Genomic DNA, 6,000 nt, shown 5'->3' with positions numbered 1-6,000 from the left:
AAGATATCTGGATACTTCATACAAGTGAAATCACTATTTGTTCTTTTTATGATTGACTTATTTAACTTAGCATAATGTCTTCATGGTTCTTCCATGTTACAGCATATGTCAGAATTTCCTTCCTTCTTAAGACTGAGTAATATTTCATTGTTTGTATATACCACATTTTGTTTGTCTATCTATTGATGGACACTTGGGTTGTTTTCATTTTTTATCTATTGTGAATAATGCTGCTATGAACATGGGTGTACAGATATCTGTCTGATTCCCCACTTTCAATTCCTTTGTGTATACACCCAGAAGTGGAATTGCAGGATCATAAGATAATGCTATTTTTAATTTTATAAGGAATCTTCTTACTGTTTTTCAAAGCAATTGCACCATTTTATATTCCCACCAATGGTGCACAAAGTTTCCAAGTTTCCCATATCCTTTCCAATACTTGTTATTTTCTGACTTTTTAAAAATAGTATATATCCTAACAGGTGTGAGTGGATAGCTCATTGTGCTTTTGATTTGCATTACCCTAATGATTAGTGATGTTGAGCATCTTTTCATATGCTTTTTGGCCATTTATCTTCTTTGGAGAAATATTTATTCAAGTCCTTTGCCCATTTTTGAATCTGGTTGTTGGTGTTTAGTTGTTGAGTTGTAGGTGCTCTTCATATATTCTGAATGTTAATCCCCAATCATATATATGATTTGTAAATATTTTCCCCTGTTCTTTCGACTTTTTTTGTTTGTTCTTTAGATGTTGGAGCTTAGAGTGTGACTTGTCAAGATCATAAATATCTTTATTGGAGTCATTGGAATTTGAACAAGGGTCTCCCTACTTCTCACCTAATCTTTTTTACTATGTGACCTACCTCCTTAACATTTGGTCCTATCAACCAACATAAAAAGTAGTTTGACCGATGGCAATTGCTGTTGTATAGGCAAAGTATCAACTAACATTTTAGCTTGTCCTTTGGATGACCCAGGCCCTTGCTGCTATTGCCTCTTCATCTCCTTGCCCACCATCCAGTGTGGTGCTGCAAATGCAGAGATGGGACTCAACTGGGTGCTTTAGTTACCTTAATTAATTAACTAATTAATTAATTAAATTTATTTTATCCATTATATCCTCCTTAAAATGTTCTATTCTGCTCTTTAAAATGCTTTAAGAATCAGGCTGGGCATGGTGCCTCACACCTGTAATCCAAGCGCTTTGGGAGTCCGAGGTGGGTGGATCACCTGAGGTCAGGAGTTTGAGACCAGCTTGGCCAACATGATGAAACCTCATCTCTACTACTTGGGAGGCTGAGGCAGGAGAATCTCTTGAACCTGGGAGGCAGAGGTTGCTGTGAGCCGAGATGGCGCCATTGCACTCCAGCCTGAGCAACAAGAGCAAAACTCCATCTCAAAAAATAATTAAATTAAATTAAATGTTTTAAGAATCAGACCATGGTTTCCAAAGGCTATTTATTTATTTATTTATTTTTGAGATAGGGTCTTGCTCTGCCACCCAGGCTGAGTGCAGTGGTGCAATCATGGCTTCCTGCAACCTCAAACTCCTGGGCTCAAGCAATTCTCCCTCCTCAGCCCCTGCTCTCTTAAGTAGCTGGGATTATAGGTGTACACCACCATGCCCAGCTAACTTTTATATTTTTTGTAGAGCCAAAGGCTATTTGTTTACTTTAATAACTTTTCACTGCTTTACAATGACAGCTGATAGATTTTTCTACCACATTTTAAAGAAGAGACTCTCTTTTCCTAGATGGTTACAGGTCCTTCAGTGAGGATGTCAAGCTTCCATGCCTCAAATTAATCCTATGGCACCAATGCTCATAATTGCAGGCTGCTGCCTAGTATAGTGCTTGGCACAAAGTAGGCCCCCAATAAATATTTGTCAAATGAATGCCATGATGCCACAAGTAGGGGAGAGGATTTGTAGGGAAAGTGGGGCCCAAACATTTGATTTAGAAGAGAGAAAGGAGCAGTATTTCTACATTATGGCCCCAGTGGAAATTGGTTTTATTTCTCTCATTCATTATGTTTATCTCATTCTTCAAGTTTGATGCTTCAGGATACAGCACACCTGGAGGCAGAAATAAATCTCTCCAGAACACAGCAAGCCCAAGTAGCCTTTCTAGTTAGATGGTGGAGGGAGCAAAAACTTGGATCCTTGAGACCAAAGCATCCTGCTTTGGGATGGTATTGGGGGAGGCCCTGCAAAAGGATTCTTAAAAGAACAATGAAACTATTTTGCCTTTCAACATGATTTCTTTTTCAACCATGACCTTGAGTAAATCATTGAGTTCTCCTGAGCCTCTGTTTCCTCACATCCACAATAGGGGAACAATGAGGACAGCAGGGAGCTTCCCTAAGCCAAGTCACTTGTTCAAGGCACCTAGATAGAAGCAGCAGGGCTGAGATCCGAACTCAAGCAGTCTGGCCCACATCCTTAACACACCTCTATGGCTGTACATTCAGGTCACTGTGAGAGTTTCAATTTAGTTAACACTATTCATGTTCTTCATGTTTGAAACTGCTTCCCTCTCATTGTAAAATGGAAATGGAAAGTCAACAGTTGCAATCGAAGCAGGAAAGAATAAAGACTCCTATCCTTTTTTTTTTGAAAAGATAAAACCAGCCAGGCATGGTGGCTCATGCCTGTAGTCCCAGCACTCTGGAAGCCTAGGCGGGTGGATCACAAGGCCAGGAGTTCCAGACCAGCCTGGCCAACATGGTGAAACCCCGTCTGTACTAAAAATACAAAAATTAGCTGGGCGTGGTGGCATATGCCTGTAGTCCCAGCTACTCAGGAGGCTGAGGCAGAAGAATCGCTTGAACCTGGGAGGCAGAGGTTGCAGTGAGCCGAGATTGCACCACTGCATTCCAGCCTGGGTGACAAGAGTGAAACTCCATCCAAAAGAAAAAGAAAAAAGACAGAAAAAAACTGAGCACACAAAGCAGACCATTCCTCAATTTCTCTCATCAGGAAAAGATATTCTCCTTGGGCTCTAAAATGCTATATATCTATTTTAGTATTTTATTTGAAAGAAAATTTGGAAAAATAAATTTAGCAGGTCTAATAGTTAAATGTAAATACTCTATTTTAAATCAAATCCTCACGATCATTACAATTTCTGGAAAACTTAAATGGATTCCCCTCTCCCATTTATTTTTTTACTTCAATGATCTCTAACTTGTAGTCTCGCTTACGAACCCATATATGTACTAAATATGATATATATCTCATACATAGGATTACATTCCAATGTAATAACCTCATACGAGTATTTCTAGTCAAAATATGATGATAAGACATAAGCCCTGTCTCCGAAAGCCCACATCTATTGCAAAGCTGAGCATCTATTCTTGGGTGACTTAATAGTTGTAAGAATGGTAAACATTAATGAGCAGTCACTCTGCTCCAGGCTCATGGGTTAACTCACCGAATCCTCCCTATGGCCCCAAGAGTAGGTAGGGCTATAATTCCTACAGATGCAGACAGCAAGGAGCTTCCCCAAGCCAAGTCACTTGTTCAAGGCACCTAGCTTTGAAGGTAGCAGGGCTGAGATCCGAACTCAGGCAGTCTGGCTCACATTCCTAACACCCCCGCATGGCTGTACATTCATGTTACAGTAAGAGTTTCAATTTAGTTAACGCCATTTATATTCTTCATGTTTGAAACTGCTTCCCTCTTATTGTAAAATGGAAAGTCAACAGTTGCAATTGAAGCAGGAAAGAATAAAGACTCCTACCCTGATTTTTCAGAAAAGATAAAACTGAGACCACAAAACAGACCATAACCGTTTTCTCAATTTCCTTTCGAACAACTGAGTGGGACTAGGACTTTCGAAAAGATTATCTAAATGCTTAGCTTCCTTGTCTCTCTGCTCTTACCTCTTTGTGGTTTATTCTTAACACAACAGCCAAAGTAAGCCTGTTCTTTCCATGTTGAAAACCTTCCAGTATCCTCTCATGTTGCTCAGAGTAAAAGCCAAAAATCCTTGCTAAGACTCACAAGTCCTCATATAATCTGACTCCTGGTATTTCTCAGATCTCATCTCCCATTGCCCTCCCCTCCTCTCACTATGTCCCCAGCAACTGTGGCTTCTTGGCTGTTCCTGGAGCCAAGGAAGCTTGGAACAAAGAAGCTTGGAGACAGGGAAGCTCCTGCCTGAGGCTTGGACTCTCTGGACTGCTCTTCCCCAAGATATCCATGCAGCTATTGTCCTTATCTGCTCCAGGTCTTTTCTTGAAAGTAACCTTTCTAGTAAAGGCTTTCTGGCGTCTCCCTGGCTAAAATTTCAATCCCGCCTCACTGATGTAGGCTCTAGGATGACCAACATTGGCCCAAGACAGAAGGGGTTCCCAGGACACAGGACTTTCAGTGCTAAACCTGGGTTAGTCTTGGGGCAAACTAGGACAGTTGTTTCCCCTATGTAGTCCCAGCATCTAAAACCGTGACTGTCTCATAACAGCCTTAACATATATTAGTTGAATTGAATGAATGAATGAATGAATTGAATGATGAATGAGCAAGTAGGTAAGAAAAAATAGTACTTTTGGAGGCGAGTGTAAGATGGTATTTATTGCCTCTAAAATCAGAACATATAGGTGTATGTGTCCATTAGGGCAAGTTGTAAGGTTTCTTCATCATGGAAAGAGGCCCAACTTCTATGAATGGGGGATCAACCTTTCTTTATCTTCCTATCAGAAAAGTATGCTTTATCAATTTTGCTGTTAATGAAAGTGGTTTGAAATAGTGTATCCCACACTCATGTTTTAGTTGAACAGTTAAAATGCTTGTGTTGGTTTTACTTTTTTAAGGCTTTAAAATGCTTCCCATATTTTAATTTTAATTTTTTTTTTTTTTTTTTTGAGACAGTGTCTCACTCTGTTATCCAGGCTGGAGTGCAGTGGCACGATCTTGGCTCACTGCAGCCTCCACCTCTCGGGCTCAAGCGATCTTCCCACCTAAGCCTCTCGAGTACCTGGGACCACAGGCACATGCCACCACACTCAGCTAATTTTTCATACTTTTGGTGGAGATGAGATTTTGCCATGTTACCCAAGCTGGTGTCAAACTCCTGAGCTCAAGTGATCCACACACTTCGGCCTCCCAAAGTGCTAGGATTACAGGCATGAGCCACCATGCCCAGTCAATGATGCATTTTTGAGTGTGCACTTTTTTCCATTGCTAATGACCCTGAGTCCTAACTCTCTTCTCTGTCCTAAATGCTTCCTCATCTACTCCAGTCTGGGCCTTCTCGGGGTTGTCCCCTGAGCCATTCTGTTTGCACATCCTGCCATTTCACTTTCTGATGCCCCCCATTTCCTCCTTCCAGTCTCTTCAACTTCAGCTTCTTTAAACTAGCACAATCTGATGCTGGTCTGTCCTGCACCATGTTCATGTTCTTCAAAATACTTTTGACAAGAGGATTCAGCAAGGCAACATAAGACAGTGGCTTATTCATCTTTACATCCTTTGACCCTAGCATGGTTTGTACATTCATTTACTCATTCATACATTCCACAATTTTTTTTTTTAGTTCTATAATGTGCCGGGTGCTGAGAATACAACAATCAACAAGATGTTTTCACTGTGCTGTTGAGTAGGGAACTGGCAAGTAAGCAGGAATGACCAAGGGGGTATTAAAACTACATTTAACTGGCTGGGCATGGTGGCTCACGCCTGTAATCCCAACCCTTTGGGAGGCCAAGGCAGGTGGATCACTTGAGCTCATGAGTTCAAGACTAGCCTGGCCAACATGGTAAAACCCATCCTACGAAAAATACAAAAATTAACTGGATGTGGTGGCAGGCGTCTGTAGTCCCAGCTACTGAGGAGGCTGAGGCAGAAGAATCACCTGAACCCAGGAGGTGGAGGCTGCAGTGAGCTGAGATCGTGCCACTACACTGCAGTCTGAGCAACAAAGTGAGACTCCATCTCAAAACAAAAACAAACAAAAAAACCAAAACAAACAAGCAAAAACTACATTGAACTTATTC

Source organism: Piliocolobus tephrosceles, chromosome 4, assembly GCF_002776525.5.
Source record: "Piliocolobus tephrosceles isolate RC106 chromosome 4, ASM277652v3, whole genome shotgun sequence".
Classification (NCBI taxonomy): Eukaryota; Metazoa; Chordata; class Mammalia; order Primates; family Cercopithecidae; genus Piliocolobus; species Piliocolobus tephrosceles.
Note: the sequence above shows the minus strand (reverse complement) of the source record.